At 37.3% G+C, this 27,111-nt stretch overlaps 2 pseudogenes; both read right to left on the bottom strand.

Annotated features, from left to right (window-relative positions):
* Nucleotides 1-9,341: 9,341 nt before the first annotated feature.
* Nucleotides 9,342-10,168, bottom strand: LOC143622174 (F-box/kelch-repeat protein OR23 pseudogene; annotated as a pseudogene).
* A 10,878-nt stretch (nt 10,169-21,046) lies between these two features.
* LOC143622198 (receptor-like protein 9DC3) lies at nt 21,047-24,032 on the bottom strand (annotated as a pseudogene).
* Nucleotides 24,033-27,111: the final 3,079 nt, after the last annotated feature.

Raw genomic sequence — 27,111 nt, 5'->3', positions numbered from 1 at the left:
ATGTCTTAAGCGAAGTTACTAATAAGTTCGCTGTTTAGGCGAACTTGTTAGTCAAGCGAAGTTATGGACAACTTCGCCTGAACATGCCAGGCGAAGTTGTCGTGTATTTATATAGGTTACGGCTTAGCTTAGAAGAGGAGTTCGTGTGATCATTATCGAAGTTACGAGAGCTGTAACGTGAGGACGAGAGTTCGTGTCTGTAATAGTGATATTGTATCACGTGTTTTGGTTATAATATAACGTGTTTGTTTATCGTATCGTGTTTGATCTATTCGTGTCTTCTACGCTCGTAACTACCTACGCAGGGATTCCGCACCTACGTAGATCGAGATATCTCGTGCAGATCCATCCAGGGAACCTACAATTGGTATCAGAGCTTCGGCTCGATTGTGTGGTTCGGGATATTCACGCGAGTGTAGAAATCGTCCCGTTTCGACTATTCGCGGGACGTGTTTTCTGTGTTTTTGTGTCATTCTTACCTCCTACCATCGTATTCAACCCTTTACACCTGATACCAATTGTTGGCTCCCTGGATGGATCTGCACGAGATATCTCGATCCACTTAGGTGCGGAATCCCTAACGACACTCTCTCTCTGTTTGTTCTCTCTCGACACTCAAACTGTAACCCACAACTCTCTGAATTACTGGATCCTTAACCTAAACAAGACACACGTATATATATATATAAACTTCAGTAGGCGTCAGTAGGCGAAGTTGTTCATAACTTCGCCTATGGCGAAGTTGTGATAACTTCGCCTAAGGTGAAGTTGTCCTAACTTCGCCGTTGGCGAAGTTGTTCTAACTTCGCCTAAGGCGAAGTTGTTCTAACTTCACCTATGGCGTCTCCGCTGGTCTGAATTGCATAGCGACGGTCACAAAATGAGCGTGTAGAACGTGGTCAAGGCAAGTCTACACAGCATAATGGGGGTTCTAAAGATTATAGTGCCATGATTTCCAGAGAAGATGGTGAATACAACTGGAACCTGCATTCTGAAGAAACTTTCGAACAGGCCAATTTGGCGAAAGTTGAAACTGAAGGAAATGAGAAGGTTACAGGAGAAGAAAAAGCTTTCATGGCAGATGTTAAAGACCAGCTCTCCGAGGTATGTTCTAAACCTACTTGTTCTAAATGTGAAAACTTGTCTGAGCAATTAGCAACTATAACTGATCAGTATGTTGGTTTGGATGCTGAGTTTAAAACTTTAAAAGAAGATCATCACTTTACTAAAGCAAGAGAAAATAGCTATAAAGTTAAAATAATAGCTTGTGAAAAGGATATTAAAAGTCTAAAAGCAAAACTTGCTGAAAAAATACAAGTGATTGATCTAAGCTATGAAGTTTTGGAAGAAAAAACCAAGCTAATAGCTGAAAGAGAAAAACAGATTGTTGATCACCAGGTGAAAGTGGTGGAACTGAATAGAAAACTTGAGCAGTTCAGAAATTCCTCTGCTATTCTTGATCACCTTGTTAGTGATCAAGGTTCCTCTGTTAAGAGGGGAGGAATTGGTTATCATGAGGTTCCACCACCTTATAATCACAATTACACTTTTAATCCTAGTGTTCTGAAATTTGTTGACTTTGAGGTTGTTCAGACAGTTCCAATTAAAGTAACTAGAAAAGAACCATTCTGTTAGTAGAGGCGAAACAAGTTCGCCTGTTTCAAGTGTTAAAATTTCTGATCCGAGTCCAGTCTCATCAAGTTCGGAAAAGTCATCCGAGCCTGGTAAGGCAAAAGAGGAGGCGGTATTGCCAGATAGTGGAGAGAAAGATAAAACAACTAAAAAGAGTTCTCCGCTAAACCCGTATGTCCCACCTTATGTGAGACAAACGGGCGGTAATAATGCCTCGACATCTAAAACACCTGTTAATAAAAAGGTTGAACATAGGTGTTGTTTTAGGTGTAATCAATTAGGGCACCTAGTTGCAAATTGCCCTCTGAAGCAGAGATTTAGAGGTGTGAGGCCTACTAAAACTGAGAATAAGTCTAATGGTAATCATAATACTGGTAAAAATGAAAACCATTCAAAATTCAGAAATGTGACTAATTCAGGTTTTCAAAGAAACCAATCTCAGTTTTACACTGCTAATAACCAAACCACAAGCTATAATTCTTTTAATTCACAAAGGTTTGGAAGGCCTCACAATCAATCTACAAGGAGGTATACTAATAGGACTTACAGGAATTATACAGAGACTAACTTTGGAAAGCCAAGGTTCGGGATGTATAGATCCAAGACCAATTGGTCTTGGGTCCCTAGATTCTAATCTTTTGCTTTTATCGTGCAGGAACAGTTGAACAGGGCTGCAAACAACCTATGGGTTGTGGATAGCAGCTGTTCCCGGCACATGACGGGTAACAAAAACTTGTTACACGATTTGAAACCTGTTCAAGGAGGGAGAGTGAGCTTTGCAGGAGAAAGTGGAGGCAAGATTACAGGAATGGGAACGGTGTCTAATGGAAAGATGACTCTAGAAAAAGTAAACTTTGTCGAAGAATAGAAGCACAATCTGCTGAGTGTGTCGCAGATCTGTGATAAGGAGTACACCGTACATTTTACAAAGAATGAGGCGATTGTGTTACATCCTGGTTTTCAGATACCAGAGGAGTGGATTGTGATGAAGGCTCCACGTGAGAGGAATACGTATATTATGGATATGAGGTCGACTGAAATGGCCACGGAAGAATCATGCCTTATGACAAAAGCGAGCGAATCGGAGTCCGAATTGTGGCATAGGAGAATGGGGCACATTCATCTTCGGAAGATGAACCACATTGTCAAGAATGGACTTGTGCTGGGCGTTCCCTTGAAAAGTTTCAACTTTGAAGACAAATGTCTAGCGTGCAAGAAGGGAAAGCAGCACAAGAAATCCCATCACACCAAGAAGGTCAATTCTATTGTCAGTACTCTAGAATTGCTTCACATGGATCTCTTCGGTCCCGTGAATGCAAAAAGTCTAGAAGGTACTTCTTATTGCTTGGTGATCACTGATGATTACTCACGATATTCGTGGGTATATTTCCTGAAATCAAAAGATGAAACGGCTCAGATGGTGAAGAATTTGATTACCAAAGTTGAGAACGTTATGGATAAAAGGGTTAAGTTCATCAGGAGTGACAATGGAACTGAGTTCAAAAATTTTGAGATGGAGATCTTCTGCCTTCAGAAAGGGATTGGACACCAATACAGCGCTCCGTATACACCGCAACAGAATGGAGTGGCTGAAAGGAAGAACAGAACGTTAATTGAAGGAGCCAGAACAATGCTGGCTGATTCGAAGTCAACAACTGGAGGATGTCAGTTTCTTGGTGGCAGATTGGTGTCGTGGCAATGCAAGAAGCAGACTTCAGTCGCCATTTCAACATGTGAGGCGGAATACATGGCAGCATCCAACTGCTGCTCCCAGGTTCTGTGGATTCAACAACAGTTACGCGACTATGGTCTGAATTTCTCATTTACTCCAATTTATATTGATAACACTGCTGCGATCTCAGTAACTAATAATCCCGTAAAACATAGTAAAACTAAACATATTGACATACGTCATCATTTTATACGGGATTGTGCTGAGAAGAAACTGATTGTGCTTGAAAAGGTGGATACGCTTGATAATTTCGCTGATTTATATACTAAAGCGTTTGACAAATCAAGATTTCAAAACCTTGTTGAGTTGAATGGGATGATCAATCCCGAGTAACCATGCTTTTTGTGCATATTAAAAAAAAAATGTCACTATCACTTAGAACAATGTCGGTTACCTCAGTTTGATGGACATGCCTTAGGATATGTTTGGTCCTCATTTCTACTTGTAGAATATGAGGATAGCCATTAACCAGACGACTGAAAGTGACCGAGGCGGTTTATGATGAGTTTTCATTCTTTCGCTTAAAATTAGTCGATCATACTTAGTTAGAAGGACACATACTAGTATGTGGTCGGTCCAGCTGATCCATTGGATCTTCGGGATAGCCGTTGACCTGAAGACTTTGATTTGGTCGGGGCGATAGAAGTTAAATTTTTCTTTAAGGGAAATGAAATTATTTTTCAAGTCTACTACTTCGTAAGAAGTTCGTTTGCTATGTTTAACAGAAAATTGATCCAACCTTGGAAAATGATAGATATACTAATTCTGTGTACTTAACTAGTGAAGTTATTAGGCTTAAAAGGCTTTAGAACAGTCATTGTATGTCATGGTAGTTTTTTATGGTGCGTAAAAGTAGATGTGATACAAACTAAATCTACTCGATTTTATGTGGAAACTCCTTAAGAGTTTTGCATGTCTTCATATATATCTTTCCGAATGATAGGCAGAAAAGCGATTACCCAGTCATACACGAGCCCGTAAGTGTTCTGATTCCCGTAAAGATAGTGTGTGAAGAAACTGCAGTGATCCAGATTCGGGACTTGCAGTTGTTTACTACTCTGAAGTCTATGTAAATGTTTATTCGAAAAAAAAAAAAAAAAAAAAAAAAAAAAAAAAAAAAACCTTATAAGTTATTGAAACATTCTAGAGCTGACAATGTCAAGACTTCTCAATCATGGAGTAAGAAAGAGAACGGGAAGCAGATGAAGAGTACTTACAAACTTAATCAGACACTATGGGTCGAGGTCAATTCGGGGTGACTTGGGGAAAGCCAAATACGCTTTGAGAATAGATAGGAGGCATCATAATTTCTGAGTTGTTGCCCACTTAAATTTTGAGGCATAATTGAACCTAACTCGTATCACAGAAACGATGAAAACCATCTTAAGTTATTTACCTGCTTACAACCTGTTTCTTAATGTCATAATACAGCTAAACACGGATCTATGTGACAGTCACGTAATTAGTATGATTCCTGTTCGGATCTTTTCTAAAACGTAGTAGTCCCTGTCGAGACTGAAATTTGATCCCTTGTACTTTAATTTTTAAAAGTTTTTCGTACTTAGGTAGTTTTTATGTTTTAATACTTGGTTACTTGATTTTGATCTTATCATTTAACTCTTTAAAGGAAGTTTTAAAAGTTAATTGCAAAATGTTCAAATTATAAGGTTTGATTTTGTAAATATAGGCGAAGTTGTTAAACAGGCGAACTTGTGAATAACTTCGCCTAGGCGAAGTTAACCGTAACTTCGCCTGTATAACCCAGACCCTATATAAAGGTTTTTAAAAGTCAAACGTTTCATTATTCCAAGAACACAGCGAACTTATTCCGAAATTCCAGCGAACTTATCCAGTTTCGGGCGAACTTGTTTTCCGATTTCAATCTTTGTTCTTTTCTTTCAGTTTCCGATTCGTATTCAAGGTTCGTAGTGTCGATACATCGTATATCATGTTCTTTGATGTTTAACAAAGGTGTTTCGACTGTGTCGAGATTGAAAATTATAGATGCTATGAAGGAGTTCTTGGCATCTCAGGGGGAGACGACCTGTAAAGGCGACGAGTTGAGGACAAAGAGAAGAAATGATAGAGACGACGATCCCAATGCATCGAAAGGTGCAGGTGGTGAGTTGCCAAGAACTACTCAAGCTCTTGGGACTTCCACAGCTCAGGGGGAGTCAACAGGTGCAGGTGACGATGTGGTGGTTCTGGTAGATGACGAGGAGATGGGAGATGATGTGATCGATGCCTTGAAGGAGTTGGATGATGATATGTTGGATGATGAATTTATGTGTGAAGATGATGTTCTACCAGTCGAAGAGATTGAAAAGATTGGTGCAGAAATTGTGATAGAAGATGATGTTGAAGAAGGTGAAATAGTTGAGGAGAATGTTGAACACGAGATCCCTGAAGTTGAAAAGTCAGATGTATGTCAAGATACAGTAGATGATGATACAAAATGGGAGGAGCAGCCTAGATGGAAGGAAGGCTATGCTCATTGGTTTATCAAAACTAAGAAGCCTGCTGTTCCAACCATGTTCAAGAAAAGTTATAATATCAAAGGCTATGCTGAATCAAAGAAAGGAATTATCTGTTGGCTATATGATGAATAGTTAAAAGTGTTCGTGGTGAAAAGATGTGATGGGATCCAATACTTTAAGAGGACGTTGAGATCTCTCAATACATTGCCTGAATGTGAGGTGAAGGATTTGGCTAGATTGGGGTTGATTAATAGAAGCGACGACAACATGGCCAGAGTTATTGGGAAGATCGTGTGGAAAGAAAGTATTAAAGAAAAGAAGTTTGAGTTATTAAAGCCACAGAAGGGAAAGCTAGTGGAAGATAAGGAAAGAGGAATGAGAGCAGATGGCAAGCCATGGATGGTAATGAAGTACAAACCGATTCGATGCATGAAAGAGGTTCCAATGAAGACTATGCCTCAAGATGTGTTGAAAGATCTTAAATGGTGGTATGTTGATTGCCAGACTGCTGAAGCCGTGATGGAAGACGAAGACGAACAAGAAGTGCTAAGAGTGTATGATCCGATGCATCTTGTTAATTTATCGAAAGCTGATCTGCAGGTGTTAAATGAAAAGAAGATATTTTATATTCCTGCTTGGAAAGACGAAGCGAGGAAATATCAGCGAGTAGTCACGGTCTGCGTAAGAGAGGGAGTGCATGCATGAAGATTACAAGACAAGTGCTTAAAGATAAAGACATGAAGCTACTGCCAAGGGGGAGTCTGTTGGTGCATAATGTCAGTAGTTCATAGTCTAGTGTCTGTAATCGAGTCTGTAATGATTAATTATGTTTTATATGTCTTAAGCGAAGTTACTAACAAGTTCGCTGTTTAGGCGAACTTGTTAGTCAAGCGAAGTTTTGGACAACTTCGCCTGAACATGCCAGGCGAAGTTGTCGTGTATTTATATAGGTTACGGCTTAGCTTAGAAGAGGAGTTCGTGTGATCATTATCGAAGTTACGAGAGCTGTAACGTGAGGACGAGAGTTCGTGTCTGTAATAGTGATATTGTATCACGTGTTTTGGTTATAATATAACGTGTTTGTTTATCGTATCGTGTTTGATCTATTCGTGTCTTCTACGCTCGTAACGACCTACGCAGGGATTCCGCACCTACGTAGATCGAGATATCTCGTGCAGATCCATCCAGGGAACCTACATTATGTATGAAGAGTAGTGTGATTAATGTACACCCCTTCGGGGACGTGTGCAAGCTTGAGGACAAATTGTATGTTTTATGTTTAACTAGAACTCACTCAGCGTAGCTGACTTTTAGTATGCACGCAGGTAAGTAGGATGAAGCAGCTCGCTTGAGGGGAACATATGGCATGGAATTGAAGATACTGGCATCTCAAGGAAATGTTATGTTATTTTAAAGACAATGTTTTATGTTTAATTAATCTGAATGCCCGTTAAGACAAGGAATGATGGTTATGTAATATAATTGTTTAAATGTTTTAGTATTCCGTGAACGTTTTTATTACTCTGATGACTAAGAACCATGTGAATGAGTAAATCCAACGTCCAAATGTGAGACATCGGTAACGGGGCCTTACAGCGGTGGCCAAAAATGGCCTACCGAGGATAACCGTGGGTTGTTTGGTCCTTTCACCCAAAACATAGTCGAGGACCAAAAAGTCAACTAGAAAGTAAAAATCTTCCACCTTAACGATAACGTCAGTCAGTATCCCCCAAGGAAGTTTCGGTGTTTGGTCAACTAAGACAACCGTGGTGGCGGCTGCTCGAAGCGGACCGAAGTCATACTGATCGTATAGATGTCACACCTCGACTAGGGGGATGGACGTGACGACTGAATACCAACCAAAACACAGCGGAAATAAGGTAACAATTTTATATTAAGACATTAAGTCAACGTTACAATCAAATGTCTAATACAACTACAAAACTAAAAATTCAACTACCATCTAATTAGGGGACATGCTATACTATCCATCATGGCTTCTTCGGATTAATCTCTATGATTTGATGTAATTCTTCTAAAAGGATCTTCTATCTCTAAGCGAACTCTTGTCTAAGACCCTAAATCTCCATATCCGAATAAAAGTACCTGAACACATGCTTAAAATAATTGGGTCAACTAAAAAGTTGGTGAGTTCATGAGTTTAAGTTATGAAAACATTTATATAAAAATGATCTAAATAGTATGGTGCACATTAAGCAAGTTCACAATCAAACCTGTGTCCACGACCCGTGAACATCTAAAATAAATACCCCTAACCCATACCCCTTATTGTTATGGGTCAAATTACACTTATGTCTGCCCATCATAAGTTACAAATGGCGCGGATATATGTCACAAGATATACATTTTATCATTCAGCGGGTGGTCGTCCCATGATGTAGGCCCACTGTGTGCGGGGGTCTCCCAGATAGTACTACCCATATATCTCGTGGCTCCTTTCGGAGTTAATAATTGTGCTACAAAGTCGGGGATTGTTTAAGGCAGCTAAATCGGTCTTGATTAATAATACACCAATAAGTTTAAAAACATATAAAAGCATGTATCCACCCAAAAATTTAAGAAAAAGGGTAGTGCATGAACTCACCTGGGTCTATACGTGAAGACAAAATTAATAATGAAATCTTGTATGCTATGTCGAAACAACTCCAAATTATAGACATTCCTAAATTCATACAACATGTCACTAGAAGTAATATGTTCCATATCATATGTGCCCGTGACCTAAGTAGGTTAGGGTTTTGCGTTTTCTTGTGTTATTTGACGTTATGGTTGCATATCGTGACACGATTAGTAACAAAGTTTTCTTAATAAGAAAGTTATAGTGTTGGGTGTTTTAGACTTAGGTTATAATACTATTTGGTATTAAGATAAACAACAAGTTAAATAAATAATACTTTACCAAGTTTTGATTTCTAAAATTGGGAATGTTCAAGATGTTATAACATGTGTTCGTGTGTTATCTTTGGTTTAAGACGTGTGTTATGTAAGCTTTGTTTTTGACAAGATCAGTCCTAAATTTATAGGTTACGTTATTGGCAGTTTTATTTCTTGAACTATGATATTTTAGCAATTAAATATTTGTTTTAAGGTCTTTTAGAACTCTATTCCCTGATTATTCAAGGTAGTTATACTTATATGTCAAAGTATTTTATAAAAGTTTATATGAAATATATAATATATTAGGTATTGCGGTTGCAGTAGCGGTAGAAGCCATGTTTGTGGTTATTTGGAACATCTATGTAGGAAGAATATATATATATCTAATATGGAACTTAAAAATTTGACTATATGACAGAACAGGTCCTTTATGTTTGCACAGTTTTTCATTAGTCGTACTTTGGCAAACTTAATGATAGAAAACGTATTTCATGTTTCAAATTCTGTTCACGTTACGTCCTTTGGTACTAACCCAGTTAATTTTTTTCGTTAAATATGATCATGTGCTTTGCACATGAAGACAGTATGATCATTTTACCGCTTTAAGAACTGTTTGTGTAATTAATTAAAGAATTGGCCTTCTGAAAAAAATACTCATCTCTATCTTTCTCTCTCTCTCTCTCACCAATTTCCCTCCATTTACCCATCACACCATTCTTCATATCAAACACACCCAACACGTTTCTCGACTCACCATACCCAACCATAACCCAAAACTCCTTATTATTATTATTATTATTATTATTATTCCCATTCCCAGCCGCAAACCCGACACACCTGGCTCGAAACCTGGGCAACCCATCCAAACACACCCACTTATCACTACCAATATCATAAACCTATCAACAGAACTCAACCTACTACCTGTAGCCGCAAACATATTATGCCTGGACCCACCACCCGCTACAATTATCTTATTCGAATTGGTTACCGCAGCCGCAAAGCTGCGATGTGGCGTAACCATAGGCGAAATGGGATCCCAGCGTTCCGAAACGAAATCGAATCGAAACCCGGATGTAAAACTGGACGGTCGGTCAAGCGGGAACAATCGGGTATCAAATAACGAACCACCAATCACGTAAACAGACGAATCGTGTGAAACTGAGGTGAAATTGCATAGGCTGTACACGTGGGGGTTACTCGGCATAGGTGGTAAGTTAGCCCAGGCTAGGGTTTGTGGGTCGAATATGTACGGGGAGCAGATGGTGGGGTCGTCTGGGAAGATGATTAGAAGGTGGTTACGGCGGAATGAGATTAGGGTTTCGGATGAGAAGAAGTGGTTCCATAGTTTGCAGGTGGATCTGAGACGAGAGTTGTGAGAGTATGGAAGAAATGAGGAGAGAGAGAGACTTTTTATTTTTAAATACATTTATGTTTTTATTTTAGTTATTAAAAAATATCATTTCTCCTTTTATATTTCATAGAAACATCCAAACGATTTACAATGAAGTGGCAGGTAAGCGGGCAACAAGCTGCGTCGCAACCCCCTTTTGGATAGCAAACCCAATCCGACTAAAAACAAAGTTTTGATTCTTATGGGCTGATACGTTACTATACACAACTTTTTGAACCCTATTCAAAAGGTCCACGGCATCCGGAGCTAAGAAACCAAAAGTGTCAAAGGCGAAGGGGATAAACACGTGTTGATTCTCCAAACAAGCTCTCTCGTATTTAGCAACCTTGCCCGATGCCGCCTTCAATGCTGCCTGGCCTGCTACAAATCCAGTGTCCCTAATCCCAATAAATATAAATAAATGTATAAATTTACAAAACTACCCTCATATGCAAGGCACATGACCAGATTTAACGAAAAAACTTAACTGGGTTAGGGTTAAAGGACAAAACGTGATAGAGTTTCTAAGTATAAAGGATGTCTTGTGTCATTAAGTTTGCTAAAGAACGACTAATGAAAAACCGTGCAAACATAAAGGACCTGTTTTGCCATTTTGTCTAAAAATTTATGTGTTTCATCGGTTAACCGCTAAATGTTGGTTTAAACCTCATCGTAAGGTTAATTATTGGTTTTTCCACTTTTTCTATCACGAATCATTTTTATATGGTTAAGTAACCTAGAGAAACATAATTTTCATACTTTTAGGGTCTCAGGTCGGTTTCGAGTTTTAACACGTTTTAGTTCTGTTTAATCGTATGGTCAGCTCGTAAGTTGAACCAAGGTGACTCTTTTTGCTAAGTTCATTATTTTGGTTAAGAGTTCTGTAAAATAGTGTTTTTAATATTTTCTCATAAATTTTGTATGATTTTTGTATTTATTGTCTAGTTTTATAAAGAGTCAGATTCTAACGGTTTTCAAAGGTATGGTCATGTTTAATGCCAAAAGTTGATTGGAGAAAGGTTCAAAGGGTTTGTTTACTGTAATTATATTGGTTTAAAGTTGTTGGCCATGTTGGACATCATGTGTGCCTACTTTGTGTATAAAATTCAAAGTTAACGTATTTAACATAGATCTTTCGTTTAGGATTGGTGTACCTTGAGTTAGAGACGAGATTACACGATCTTTAGGAGCTTCAAATAGGTCTACAAGGGCTGTAAAATTCATGGATTTTGTGGAGACAAGTGTTTAGTAAAATAGTTGTAGAATTTATGAAGATAAAATGTGAATTTGAAGGATTAAGGTTGAGTTTGTGAGTTACCTTGTTTGGAATGATCTAGGGCTGCTATGAGGACTGTTAGATCTTGCTGAGGTTGTTGTGAGTTGAGTATGGAAGCATAAGGGGCTGTGATATTATGTTAGAAGTGTGTAGGTATGGCAACCGCAACCATACAGGGTTTGTTCTTGGCGGAATCACAACAGGAACTAGGACAGATTTGAGTGTCTTGAATCAAGGTTTGGGGTTTGATCGAACGTGATGGCTTGTCCAATACCCCTAGATGATTAAGAGGGCTGGAATTTCATAATCAAAATTAGGACAATAGGAGGGATACAATTGGGCTGAATAGAGAATGATTATGGCATCTTACGTGATATATTTCCACTTCATTCCTGGAGTTCTTGAGGTTTATAATCAGTCTTTGAATGGAAGAGGTCATGGCCGATTTATCATGTGGATGAGGGAATGCTTCTTGGACTTGGTAACATATTATCCAGATTATAGAAAGAGATAGGTGTGGAAGTTTTATAATTGAGAGTGTTGTGGGAAATCAAGCAAGTGGAGATCTTGATTTATAGAGAAATCAAATTAATGTTGATTGGAGGGGATGATAGGTCGAATAGAGAGAGTTGGCGTGGGAAGGAAGAAGTTGATCAAGAGAGGGTAAAGAGGGAGATTTCCTGGAGATCTTCGGAGGGCCTAAAGATTTGCAAGGATTTGATAAGATTTGTTAAGATTTTGAGAGTAAAATAATATATTAAAATAAAAAGGACACAACTAAATAAGTGTAAAAGCTGGTTGGACTTTGGAGAATGTAGGATACAAACTACGTTATCTTATTTATTAGGTGGAAATTTGTACTATTTTACATGTCATAAGATTTTAATTACTTATAATATTTCCCATAAAATGCTATCTGCTAAATATTAATTAATAGTTGTAATATTTGGTGTTCTTTTTAAATATGAGTTCGTTTATGTAGTTATGGATTTTATAATTTGACGATTAAATTGTATATTAGCCTTAATAGCAATGATTAAATTATGGATATTGTGTATAGATGATTTGGTTATTGGAAAGAACCCAGCTGTGATATATAAAGTGCATGGGTCGAGCTTACTGGAGCCGACTGGTTAGAGTATGGTCGGGTATTAGTGTTGTATCGCGTGTCCTACAATTTGCTCCAAGCTAACAAGCAACTTAGAATTTGAGTCTGACACCTTAAGTCTAAAAAAAAAATTCAGGCCCTAAAATTGGAGTTGTTACAATAGACTTCCCGGGAGAATACGGATGCTAGCTCCAAGGTCTAGAAGCGCCGTGTCATTTTAAAATCACCCTAATGGGCATTCCCGAATCTTATAGCTTGGGTGGAAGAGTAACCGAGAGAAATGCACTCATATTATCTGTAAAATCGATCCGTTTGGGAATCTTATGACTCCTTTTTTGTGTGCACAATTCTTTCAAGTACTTTGCATAGGCGGGAATCTGTTTTATGGCATCCAAAAAGGGGATATTAATTTTGACTTGTTTACATGTTTCTCACATTTCTTCTTATTGTGGGCCCCTTTTTGATGCCATCTTCGCCTTAGATGGTGCCAACAAAGCATCGGGATAGGGTACGGTTTTCACCTTCCTCTTGTCCTTAGGGTTGTTGGTGTCATCTCTCGGGACCGGTTTATTAATATTATTTTCACTTTTATTAGATTCATTTAAAGTAACCGGTTCCGGCTCGTCATCACTAACGAGATTTTCATCAATTTCTTCCACCACCCCCTCAACCAATGGTAGTGGAACCCCAACTTTATTATCATATTTCTTTCCATTTCTTAACATACTTACTTGGTTAATGTGCTTTTTCGAACTCGAGCTGTAGTGGTTCAATTTGACCGTAGTATCACTTGGGAGTAGGGCTGTTCAAAGGGTAAGACCCTACCCTTTTACCTAATACCCTACCCGGACCCTTTACCCTTTTAGGAAGAAACGTGAACCCGACACCCTACCCTCTAAACAATAAAAGGATCGGGTATAAATAAAGGTTTTAAGGGTCCAACCCTTTACCCTTTAAGGAAGGAATCACATCTCTTTTTCTGTATTTACTAGTTGCATATCTCATATATGACTTTAATATATGAATCATAGTACAATTATACTTTCATTTAATAACATAGTAAAGTCTAACTTTGAAAGTTAATCATCCATTTGAACTTATGCATAAATATTCACATTTACAAATTACATGTAGAGAGCAATTCAGTGATTCCCATATATATGTTTCCAGTCAGTAGCATGACCCTTTATTTTTCTTAGAAATTTGGAAATTTCGGATGAATCTTATATGAAATATAAATCTCTCATAAATTTCAAATTAATCGCGAATCTCATATATATCTATCTAGAAACTAGTAAACGGGTCAAGGGTTTGAAAAAGGGTCGGACCCTTAAAACCCTTTTACCCTTTAAGGTGAAATTTAAATACCCTTTACCCTACTCATATTATATATTCGGGTCTAATTAAGAGTTTTGCGAGTCGGGTAATCGGGTTTCAAGGGTCCGACCCTTATCTTGCTCACCCCTACTTGGGAGTTGATCCGCATTCTTCTGCAATTTTGCCATATCTGCTGCAAGTTGACCAATATGCTTTGACATTGCCTCCGCTGATTTATCCCGTAACTCGAACTGTTTCCTCGTTTCAGCCTGATTAACAGTCACAAACTTCAGCAATGCATCCAGCTTTGAGTGCACCGACTCATCTGCATTTCCCGAGATCCCTTTCTACTGGTCCTGACTACCCAATGAATTTCCACCCCGGTTACCATCTCGGTTATACCCCTGATTCTGATTATATGAACTGTCACACCCTCAAAATCCACTAACGGAGTTTTACCGTCAGAGGGTGTGAACTAACAGGATCGGAATCATTAGTTATAATAAAACCATAAAAACATTAAGTGAAAATAAGTGCGGAAGCGTAAAAACATAGACCAAGTGTTGCGCCACACAGGACGACTTAAAAACCCACATGGTAACAGTTTAAAACAAGTTTGCATAATCAATAGTGTTCAAAACAATGCATGCTCCTATGTCGCGCGCCCGCATCGGCTACCTGAGAATAGCATACTAAAAGTGTCAACACGAGGTTGCTTAGTTCACAAGTTTATATAAAACAAAGCGTTTAGCGTTTTGCGTTTACCAGATAGTGTTAAATCAATTATATATCGATAGGTAGCTAGCCTATACAACAAGTATTACTAAGTGTTCGACACCAAAGCTGACTGTTTATCATGTGCCTTGCCACCAGGTCTATCCCGACCATGGTAATGTGTTAGCCAAAATTACACCCACTCGACCTCCAGTCGAGCTTAGCGTTGGGTGGGGTTTGTCAAACCCAGTAGTATTACTCAACAGTGACTCGTTATTTTCCAATACTAAACGGTTCGATGTGTAGGACTTCAATTGTTTCGTTTGCCACTTAGCCTTTACAAGTTATATATAATCTACTAACAAAATCTAAAAGCGTTTTCGGAGTATGTTATCTCCCCTAAGTGAAAAGCGTTTAAAGAGTTTAAAAGGGGAAAGTGAAACTCACTGTTTGCGAAGAATTCCCAAAAACAAGTCACCCAAGTGATGCGCGTCGCAGAAAACTCTCACTAGCGTTCTATAACAACAAGGAGATTTTCTAAGAGTCGGAACTATTATCGAGTCTCTAGACTCGGCACATAATACCTATGCACAAAATACGTTTCGTGTTTCGTTTGTGACTCGTGTGTGACTTAACAAGCACATTTGTGATACGTTACGTGTGTGAACAACTATTTACGTGTCAAGTGTTAATGGTGTACATATTTAGCAAATATTCCCCGCAAGGGCAATTTGGTCAAAACATAACAATTATCTAGTAATTATTCCCCGCAAGGGCAATTTGGTCAAAACATAACAATTATCTAGTAACAGCATGTTTCATGTATTTTCACAAAGTTCAGCAACTAGTTTCATCAAGACAGAATTTTTACTTGAAAGATTACTCTACTCAACAGATCATAGCATCTCAATTAATTCATCAAAAATCATCACAAAAGCATACATGAATTAGGTTTCCAGAACATATTTTATTGTATTTTTATTCTACATATATTTCTCATAATGATCAAAACATTACAGCAAACTCACAGCAATCAAAATCATACGCCACAGAATTTTATTTGTTATTCCCGTCACATGAAAATTCCAATTAATGCAGCACCAATTGGGTTGGGTTCTTAACTCAACAAGTTAACTTCCAGAAGTGGAACCAACCCATTTGGTCTTGTAGTTCATGAGATATGCTAATTACAAAACAACTTAACAGCAGGTCTCACAACTCAGATTTGCACTTCAGTTTTGTAAAATCATAAAGATTAACTTTTAATCGTCCAAAAATTACAAACTTGGACTTTATAGAAACTAGACTCAACATAGCACCCTGTAGTGTTAACAACCTCAACCAATTTCCACATTAACAATTCGTTACAGTTGTCTAAACATAACTTACAATCTGTCCAGTACCAGTTTTGACCTTTAATCACATTTAAATCATTTGACCAACCAAAACACCTTCAAATTAGACGTGGTTGGACTTTCTGAAAACTAGACTCAGAGTACTACCTTGTAGACTCATAATTAACTCATTTTGCTCTTATATTCAACAAGTTACACATCGTTCAAGTTTAACAATCACTGCTGTCAAAACTCAGCAAGCATAAACAATCATCTAACATGCATCCTAAGCATACGACATAACTCATAACATGCAATACACATAATAAATCATAGAAATCAGTAGTAACCCTCTAGGGTTTACAAACAATCAATGATTCAAAGATCTTTCACCGTTTAAAACCACATATGATCATCAATATCAATCACTAACACATAATCAGTCATCCTCTAGCAATAATCAATCATAAAACACTTAATACATGATATTCAAAAGTTAGGGTTTCATAATTATACCTTAAAAACGCAGAAATAACCAAGGGAAACGTGAGAGGTGCTTAGAAACGAGTGTAGGATGCTCCGATTATGAAGAATGAGATCAAAACGGGTGTGATATGTGTGTGTGTGTGGCTGCCGATCACAAAGAGAGGGGAGGGGGGGGGGCTGGCCGTCGGGTAGAGAGAGAGAGAGGGAGTGTTAGGGTTTAGGTTAATATTATTATTTATAATAACATGTTACATCTAGGTCCCTCAACTTCTAATAATTACTTTTCTAGCTTAAATTGACTTGTTTGCATCTTGAGTTAACGTTTCATACAATGTTATCACATAACACATAAGTCTAACACATAATTATCACATAATTATTGTTTTGACGTTTTTCGTTTATTCACCAATTGTTTGCGTCAACTCGTTTGCGTTTCGGTGCAATCCCGAAAGACTACACATGTAGTAATTGTCAAGCGTCATTTAAAACCTTATTTTAAATGTAATGAGATGTGCGTTATAGATCCAGTGATCTTAAGTTTGAATTGACGGAGTTTGAGTTAACGGAGTTAACCTGAAATTGACGAGTGTCACATGAACCCTGCTGATAACCGCCTTGGTGGTAATTTCCCTGTGATCTATTCTGGCTCGATCCCTGAAAGTTCGGGTTTAACTGTGTTGATGCGTTATCGTAACGAAAGTTTGGGTGATTCCTCAGGCCTGTGTGATAAATGTTTGAATTAAACCCTTGGCCCTTGGAATCCCCGTAAGCATAGTTAACCTCCTCGCGCTCGTCATCCTCGTCATCATAAAACTCGGGGCAATTTTCTGACTTATGCCCGAGCTCACCACATTCCTCACAACCGGGAGTTTTACACCAACTTTACCAACCTCTTTCTTTCTACACTTTTTGTACCCGGCCAATTCACGTTCCAATTCAGCAATTCTTTCAGATTCACTCGTAACTGACTTTACTGATCTGAAAGAAGGCTAGTGTCTTCGCATTTCTGCTGCTGCCTCTGCTTTAGAGTCTTCACACATAAACTCCAGAAAATGCCAGTCATCTTCCTCAGGTTGGTTCAACAGTTGCCCGTTACACGAGGCTTTCAAGTGTTTTCTATCTCGTATGTCAACCCGTCCACATAACACTTCACCAATTCCACAATTCAATCTGGTGGTGTGGGCATTTTCTGATCATCTCTTTTGAATCTGGTGAATGCCTCGTGAAACAGTTCACTCGATAACTGTGAAAAGTGGTGAATTATCATTCGGGCCTCGTTTGTCTTCAAATGTGAGTAGTATTCGTTGAAGAACACCTGCTGCATCTCGGCCCAACTAGCAATACTGTGCATCGGTAGCGAGTTAAACCAGTGTTTTGCTTTATCTTTTAGTGAAAACTGGAATAACCGCAACCGAACCTCGTCCTGGTCAAACGTACCGTTACCAATGACCCGCAAATAGCCGAAAAATCGGAAAAATGAGAATGCGGGTCCTCGGAAGCCATCCCGTGGAAATATAGCACGGCATTAATGTAAGATGGCCGAGACTTAAAAGTCTACTATCCCGGCACTCGCACCTGTGGAACTATCGGGAATGCTCCGTCAGAAATAGCCGATCTGAACCGACTGTTAACACCCTAAACTTGGCTACAAATTCCTTCTTCGCCCCCGGGATTCACAAAACCTCCTCTATTCACTTCAACACCCCGAACTCTTTTGACCCTTTCGGCTCTATTAAACCTGTTTCGCCCATTGCCGTTCTTCCCCAATTTTGTTAGCCGCATCACCCTGACTCTGATTTACCGGTGCTTCCACCTCCTTTTCCCAATCAATATTTCCTTCGTTAATTGCTCAAACCCTTCATTCTTTCTAACTCGCCAATTTACCTCATTATTACCTTCAAAACCTTGACCCCCATCATTCTCATCCCCCTCTTCTTCATCTTCTGTATGAATACTGGGACGATCGTCATTATGATCAATCTGAACTCAGCGTCTAGGGGTGTTATGTGGGGCTAATGGTCCGGCCTGATCGAAGTCTTGGTTTTTGTTTCGGTTTCTAGAAAAACGAGTTGAGCCATTCGGGTTGTTTTGTTGGTTGGAATTTAATGGTGGAAGTTGGTCATTTTTGGGTTGGTAATTGTTGTCTGGGTTAAAATCATTGTTTTCTGGGAGTTGGTTCGGGTCTTGGTTCTGGTTTTCATTCTGATTCCGGTTTTGGTTTTGGTTTTGGTTTTGGTTTTGGTTTTGGTTTTGGTTTTGGTGTTGACCTTCCATCTCTGATGTTCTGTTCTAGGCTTAGTTCTGCCGAGCTAGTCTCTCAATTTCGGGCTCGAAAATAAGCGATGACTGTCTGCCTAAGTGGCGAGTGTGCATAAACCTGTTACCTGCACAAACAACACACCCCGTGTAAAATGGAAAAATAAAATTTAAACTAAAAATTAAAAATTAAAACTAAACTTAAGACTAAAATAAACACAAAAATCAAATAACACGAAAAACACTAAGTGCACTAACTCCCCGGTAATGGCGCCATTTTGATGCTACACTGTCACTATCTAGTCAAAAACAATTAAAACAAGTTCCTAATCACCTAAGAAAGCTAGAGTAAATAGGGTGTCGAACACAAGGAGTATGTGGTCAGTGTAATCATGTAACTAATTTATGATATTATGAATTAAGTAATGAATTTTAGTGCTGATCACACAAGCAATTAATTGGGTTTTAATGTTGATTAAACAAAATCACTAATTCAAGAAATTAACAAATATGAATCATCCCTGGGGTTCAAGAATGTAATTTAACAGTTTCTCATGCAACATAACCGATTAATTATCTCAAACTGACTAAAGACTGATTAACAAGTTAAATCTTAGGCACCAACAATCACTAACACATGGCACTGGTTATCAAACAGTCCTTGCCAGTGTGACTCAACTAAGGGCAATTGTGTGCTTTGTTGTATTCAATCTAGTTAAATCAACCCTATGAGCAATTACTAAAGCAACCGTCAAACGAATCGTTATGATCAACGTAAACCTAAACCGATTGAATGCACAACAATTCTAAATATCAATACTCATAGATCAATCAATGATAATTACAAATTGTATGTTCTTGATTACATTAAAAACTGAATAAAATACAAACTTTACATCCCGGGAATGAATCAGAGAGATTAGCCGAGCCTCGACAATCGACATCATGGAATCTTCAGTTATGATGATATGAAACATGAATGTAGCCTCGGTATGATCTGGAATGATATAATCGCCCTCTTGTAGCTTTGGAAACTGCCTGGAAGTCGTTCTTCTCCAAACCCTAATTTTATCCTTATATAGGTTTTAAAATTAGCGAGTCCCGTAGTTTAATTTGGTCCAGCATATGGTACTCAGCAAATGGTACTCTAGCTCAACAAATGGCACTCTAACTTTAGAGTATGATACTCTAATTCAGCAAACCATACTTTAAACCTTCCTGATGTGCGTTGCTTCTCTACATAGCATAAGATACTCTGATTTCAACAAATGATATGCTAAACCAACTTTTACCCAGATCCTCCAGTTTTGATCATACACTATCACACATCATCCCGGGGCTTCATCTGTTTCTCGTGCAGGTCCAAATTAGGTACTTTAACGTCTATGACCTGAAATACAATAAACATGTATGAAGTATCGAAGTTCCCATTATAAACAGTTAAAACTAACAAATAAACGAACTTAATTATATACAAATTAACCAACCATCAATACACCCCTCTAATCAAATTCTTCAATGTCTTTATATTCATGGGTTCACTTGTTCCATAGTAATATAACCTAGGGATGAAGCGAAAGTACCAATCCCGAAAACCTCAGAAAGTAGGTGCCGAAAATGACCCGGTACAATACGGTCCAATTGTACCTGTATTCTTTTGATACTTGGTATAATCTGCTCATTGCTAATAAAGCCACAGTTTGCTTCAAGTTGTAAAATAACATTTGATTTAATGATGGTTTTATTATTGTTATTCGTTTTGTTTCGTTTCGCATACAATTTTAACCATGTGGGTCTAATTTTACTTTCTACTTGACATCAAAGAGATATTTGAGTATAAAGTGTAATAGTTGAGACATGTTACATTTCAAAATAAAAAAATTACTCAAAATTTATTGCCCTTTTTTAGGTGCGCGCATATAATGTAAATATGTGTGAACCCTCGGGTGGGCAAAAGTGATATTGCACTAATGTTGACTTTATTTTACAAATCTCTAACATTAAAACTGGCGGAAGGTTAATCAGGCATCATGTGGTGGCGTTGATAGCCAAAAGACAAGGGTACATGCACCAATCGGCCGGTGTCCCAATGGTTGAGTGTTATGTGCCTTATGTCCAAGGCTTGACGCAAAACTACTATCGAGCCGGGGTCTCACCGGAAGCAGCTTTTCTAATCTTAAAGGGTAGAGGTAAGGCTGTTTGCATTTTACCCTCCTCAGACCCTACCATAGCTTTGTTATTGGTGGGATATATTGAGTACGATGATGATGATGATGATGATGAAAATTACTCAAAATACAACATAATTCAAACAATGAAGACTTTTTGTAAGGTCCGGAACTTTTTTATACAAATAAAACAAGGGTAAGTTGTTTTGCATAATTTCAGCAAATTGAACAACATGTGAAATGAATACCATTATACTATCTTCTCTTGTTTTGCCTCTTCAAGATCATATGGTTTGCTTCATCAACAATTGCATTGAACCATTTCGGTCTTCCTGTAGCTAGCATGAGATACCCCAAAACGAATCCAAGTAAGGTTCCACAACCATATCCCATCATCACCACTTTCCATGTAAATTCACCCTCCTCTTCGTTTCCATCTCCATCACCTTCAAGTTGTGGTTCCTGCAGACACTCGCTGCACTTTTTTGGCAATGGAAGCCCACATAGGTTTGGATTCCCTCCAAATGAACTCCCGTCAAATGTGTTGAACTGTTTTCCTTGTGGTATGAGACCCACGAGATGGTTTTGAGATAGATTTAAGAACTCAAGAAACGTTAAGTCAATAAGGCTTTGTGGAATCTCTCCTATGAGTTGGTTGCAAGACAGGTCTAATGATTCAATTTCTGAAATACTTCCAAGAGCCTGTGGGATTTGGCCCGTTAGGCTATTGTGGGAAAAGTTGAGCACTTTCAAAGAGTACAGATTTCCAATGATGTTTGGAATCTTTCCTTCAAATTTATTATTTGATAGATCAATAATCGTGTACTCAACAAAAAGTCGCGGGAAATTTTGTTCCACTCCTTTCATCGAACAAGTGATAGAGTAATATACGCCACCTACTTGCATATATACAGGGGAGTTAAATTTTACCACATTCTTAATGGCCTTGAAATTTTGAAAATATTCTATAGGGAGTTGGCCTACAAACCCATTTTGAGATAAATCGAGAACTTTCAGACGTGGAAATGGAAATTTAACCATGGAAGAGGTTACAATGCAACCATGAAAATTGTTTGATTTGAGGACAAGAACCTCCAAATAGGGAAGATCTCCTAACCAGCCAGGAAAGGTGTCGTTCAAGAGGTTATTTCCCAGATCAATTATTCTCAAGCTTTGACATTTGTTCAAAGAAGTTGGCACTTTTCCTTCCAATTTGATTTCCGTTCAAAATATACCCTTGTAATAGGCCACAATCGTCGTATACATTTGGAATGGTACCCGTTATTGAGTTATTTGACAGATTCAAAAGTTCCAACTGATTTCCTCCTATCTCCCCAAACCAATCAGGAATATGCCCATGTATATCATTGCTAGACAGATCTAAGTAACTGAGAGTTGTCATGGCTCGAGCGAACAGAGGAAACACCTTTAGACTACAAGAGGCCAAACTTAAGGTCCTAAACTTAGGATTGACATAATGATTAGCATTATCGGTGGTGATGGATATACCACTGTATGAGAGAAAGAGCATTTCAAGCTTTGTGAGGCTTGATAGCAATGTATCCAACTCCCATTTACCTCTAAATTTATTATATGAAAGGTCTAGATGAGTGAGATTGGTAAGTCGTTGAAATGTTTGCAGGGTGGGGCTATTATGAAGCACATCAATCTGGCCGGTTAATTGATTTTTGGCAAGGTATAATTCTTGTAAAGATGGAAGAGAAAACAACTCGGGTGGCATATTTCCTTGGAACGTGTTATTATGGAGAAGGATATATTTTAAAGAAGAAAGGGTAGACAACGAAGATGGCAATGTTCCCGAAATCATGTTAGATGATAAATCTAAAGATTCAAGGTATCTAAGGTTACCTATGGATTTGGGAAGGGACCCATTCAAACCACAATTTGAGATATCCAAGAACACTAAAGATTTAAGATGGCCAATTGAAGTGGGTATCTCCCCCGATAAGCTTGTAAATGACAGATCTAAGTGAGTTAAAGAGTTAAGATGGCCAATTGAAGTGGGTATCTCTCCAGATAAGCTTGTGGCTATCAGTCTTAACCTCATGAGAGAGGTGCTGGTGCTTGTGTTAACCTTGGGAAGTGGACCGGAGAGATTATAGTTCCCAGACAAGTCAAGTTCTTCCAAATATTTAAGTTGTAAGATGTTATCGGGTACTTTTCCTTGCAAGCTAGTGGAACTAAGATCAAGTGATGTAAGAGAAGAAGAAGAGATATTAATATAAGAGGGTAATACAAAACATATAGTAACTTCAGATAGGACAAGGTCTCTCAAAAAGGTGGAATTCTTAAGGAGAATACTGAAAATATGAGGTTGAATCTGCAAATTATCATACCCCTTCCCATTATTAGAGAGATCAAGTGAAACCAATTTGGGTAGAAGTGTGATCTCTGAAGGGATGTGCCCTGTGAAACTGTTACGCGACAAGTAAAGTTTTTCCAAAGACTGAATATTGAATATGTTATGAGGTAGGTTTCCTTGCAATCCAGTGGAGGCAAGATTTAGCAATTTTAAAGAAGAAGAGATGTTTATATTATTAAGTGAAATTGGAAAGATATTTATAAATTCAAGCAAAAGTTCTTCGATAACAGAAAAATTTTGAAGCAGATTGATGAAAACATGAGGTTCAAGATTAAGACCATTCAAATTCCAAGAGAGATCAAGAGTCACCAATTTATGAAGATGTGAAATATTTGTGGGAACTTGGCCCGTAAATCCACATAAGGAGATATTGAGATGTGTGAGACTATTAGAAAGCTTACCTATGTCAGGTGGAAGTTGGGAATCAGTAAAATTATTGTAAGCGATATTGAGTCTCTCAAGACGTGGGAGGTGAAATAGAGTGGTGTGTGAGTGGATAGTACCTTGCAACATGCCACAACTCAGGTCAAGACCGATGACATCTCCGGTGGAGGGGTCGCAAGTGACCCCATTCCAATCACAGCAGTCTGTACTTGTGTTCCAGTTAGTCATTTTTGGATTATAACCGGAACCTAGCCGGTATTCACATCCATAGTGATATCCATACAAGGTATCATTGATCGACGAAAGATTTTGTTTAAATAGAAGCAAAGCAAGGGTCTGTTGAACAGAGCATTTATGTTTGGTGTTTGTAGAAGATGACGAGGATGAAATAGAAGTAGAAGTAGAAGTAGAAGTAGAAGTAGAAGAGATAAAGTAAAAGCAAAGGAAAAAGAAGAGCAACATCGAATTACACATTTTTGCTGATGGTGTGTTTCTAATTGCTATAGACATTCATACCTTGCTACAATCTATATATGCACATCATGGCTATTTGTGTGTGGCCTCAAACTTCTATTTTCATGTCTTATCAAGCAAAATATCAATTTCTGATTGTTTGTGGCCCATAATAAAACTTCACACCCAAATACTAGCCTAGTGCAGATTGTTCAATAACGTGCCTTTTGGTTTACAAGACTTTGATTTGGTCATGTCGTTTAGGGTTTTGGAAGTATACAAAAAAATATCTTGTAATGAAATTATGCAAATTGGTTATGACAAATATCATAAACGCATTATAGCTTCATAAATCAAACATAAGGCAATAATGATCATCAGTGGCGTAGCCACCTTTTGAGTAGGGGGTCGGCTGACCCTTGTAAAAATTATTTTTACTGGTATATATGTGTTAAAATCTCGACCGACCCCTGTGTAATTTTGACCCTGACCCCTGTGTGATTTCGAGAACGGCCCGAACAACCCTGTTGGAATTTCGAGAACAGCCTTATGAAATTTGAAATCGGCCATAATATTTTTTTTACATATTTACAACTTTAATTATATAAATGTATATAAATAATATATCAGCTAAATTTGAGTTTAATAGGAAACAGTTTAAATACAAGTTTAAGCTCAAATGCTCAATTAATCTATGCTCAATTTTTAATCACAAGTGTCAAACTCCCAACTTAATCTATATTTAAGCTAATTAAAAAAAAGGAGTATGATGGCGGAAGTAATTAAGTCAGGTAAATTTAATGAATTAAGTGTTTTAATCTAAAAAAATGTTTCGGCTATACATTATTTTGCTCACTTACTTCATTTGCATTGGTGTATTGTTTATTCGTTAATTGAAGTTAGCTCTCGTATCATTATTACTCATTGCAACCGTATGCGTTGATATTTGCTTTTCGGCAATGAAGTATGTGAAGTCCAGTTTGCGTAATCATATGGGTTATGAGAGTTTAAACGATGATTTTATTTATTTCATTAAGAAAATACCTGCTTATAAATGTCAAACTAGATGATGTTTTGGTTAAATTTCAAAAAATGAAAGCCTGTATAGAACAAAACTAGATACATTGTTCAATAATTATGCATTTATAATGAAGTTTCTCGTACTTTTTTTTGGTTATATAATGCTTTGTTTGATTATCATTTTTTTCTATATATATAACCGACGCAATTTGACCTGACCCGATGGTCGAACCGGACAAAAAAATTATATAGCGATGGTTAACTATATACGGATACAAAAAATTTCCGACCCCTATAAAAAAATTTCCTGAATCCGTCATCATAAACCACAACCTACATTATCATGTTCCATATGGAGAACTAGAACGAGATAAAAAAAATTAATAAACAAAAAAGTGAAATCTGACATTTCAAAACACATACTCTCTGAAAATATATAGATTGGTGCCAATAAAGTTGGCTAATTTATTGATAAAACTAGTATGAGTGAGTTAGTAACAAGGGATTCATCCCCAAAGAATACACATGTAAAATAATTCTTTCGGTCTGGAGTATTGATAAGTGAGTGTTTGATTATGACTAATTATTAAATTATATATATTTTTATTTAAATATTTGTTAGAATACAGTTACCTTAACTCTTTAAGTGATTTGTATATTTTATAAGTTACTAAGTAAACAAGCTAAAACAATCATATTAAACTAACCAGTTGATAAAAATAAATGTTAGTAGTTGCACATAGTCAAGTATAATATACATAAATAGGCATTTGCCACGAATTTTTGCTACGGAAAAAATTGATAGCAATTTTTGCTACGACTTAACTACGGTTTAGCTGGGGAAATATTTTGCTACAATTTTGCTACGAATATTCCATAGCAATATAAAATTTGTAACGGAATCCATAGCAAACTTGAGAAAATTAGCATTTCTAAAATGACTTCATAAAATCGATAGCAACATCTGTAACAAACTTAAGATATCACGTATCATAAACATAATTTCTAGATATTGGTAGCGAAATCCATAGCAAAATGAGTAGTGAAAAAAAAAGAAATTAATTTAAAACTAATTTTCCAAAATTCGTAGCATGTTCGTAGCAAAATAATATAGAGCTTTGTAAACAACGATTTTTGCAAACTTGTTTCGAATTTCTCTTAACTTCAAATAAGGTCTTCAGATACCATATTAAACACATAGGACTTGAAAATTAAAAATATTTATATCAAACACCAGCAGGCAGTGGCGGAGCCACACTATCTTCACAGGGTTTGGTTGAACATGGTCTTTTTGTATTATATATAATCAATAGAGTCAACTAATTAACGATCGAACTCATTTTTTTCGGCGAGCGAAATCAATATATTTTTTAAAAACATATATTCAAACCCATTGAGTATAAACAAATTAGTTATATAATTTTAGTAATCAATAATTTCTTTATAATATATAAAAAGCTTTTTAAAAAACTATAAAAATTATTACAAACATTATATATGGGTCAATAATAACTCGTATATTGATTATTAACGCCCAAAGTTATCATAGAATGGGATCAATAAGCTCAACAGAATTAACATTCTTTAACATAATACCTAAATAATAAAATAAATAAATAAACAAAAACATCGGCCATCGCAGCAACCTTTTTCTATCGACCAGGCAGCCATTGTCTTTGCTTGTTCGCCTCAATGTTTCAACCATCGCCAACAACCAATATCAGTTGGTCTATCGTTTGTGAAATGTTTTTTCTTCATATAAGCATGTAAAGATGGATTTGCTAATCATCTGAGTGACGATTATATGAATGATGCTTTTATTTATTATACTAAAAATAAGTTCTTTTTCAAACTCACAATTGAGGATATCGTTTTCATAACATGAAAACGCTTAGGGAATATGTAAAATCTTTTTATTTAATATGAATGACTTTGTATTTATTGAATGCTAATGAAATATTTTTGTGATGATAATGATATTGCATTTTCTTATCTAACCGAATGAACAACCCGACCCATTTGTGCCCGAAATCTTTGACGCCGAAAAAGAAAATCAAGTACTGAAAAATCTCTAACCCAT

This window comes from Bidens hawaiensis, unplaced genomic scaffold (genome assembly GCF_021521415.1).
Source record: "Bidens hawaiensis isolate Kalapana, Puna unplaced genomic scaffold, B.hawaiensis_p1.1 tig00003058_1, whole genome shotgun sequence".
NCBI classification, from domain to species: Eukaryota; Viridiplantae; Streptophyta; class Magnoliopsida; order Asterales; family Asteraceae; genus Bidens; species Bidens hawaiensis.
The sequence above is the reverse complement of the archived record's forward strand: the minus strand, read 5'-3'. Positions and strand labels throughout refer to the sequence as shown.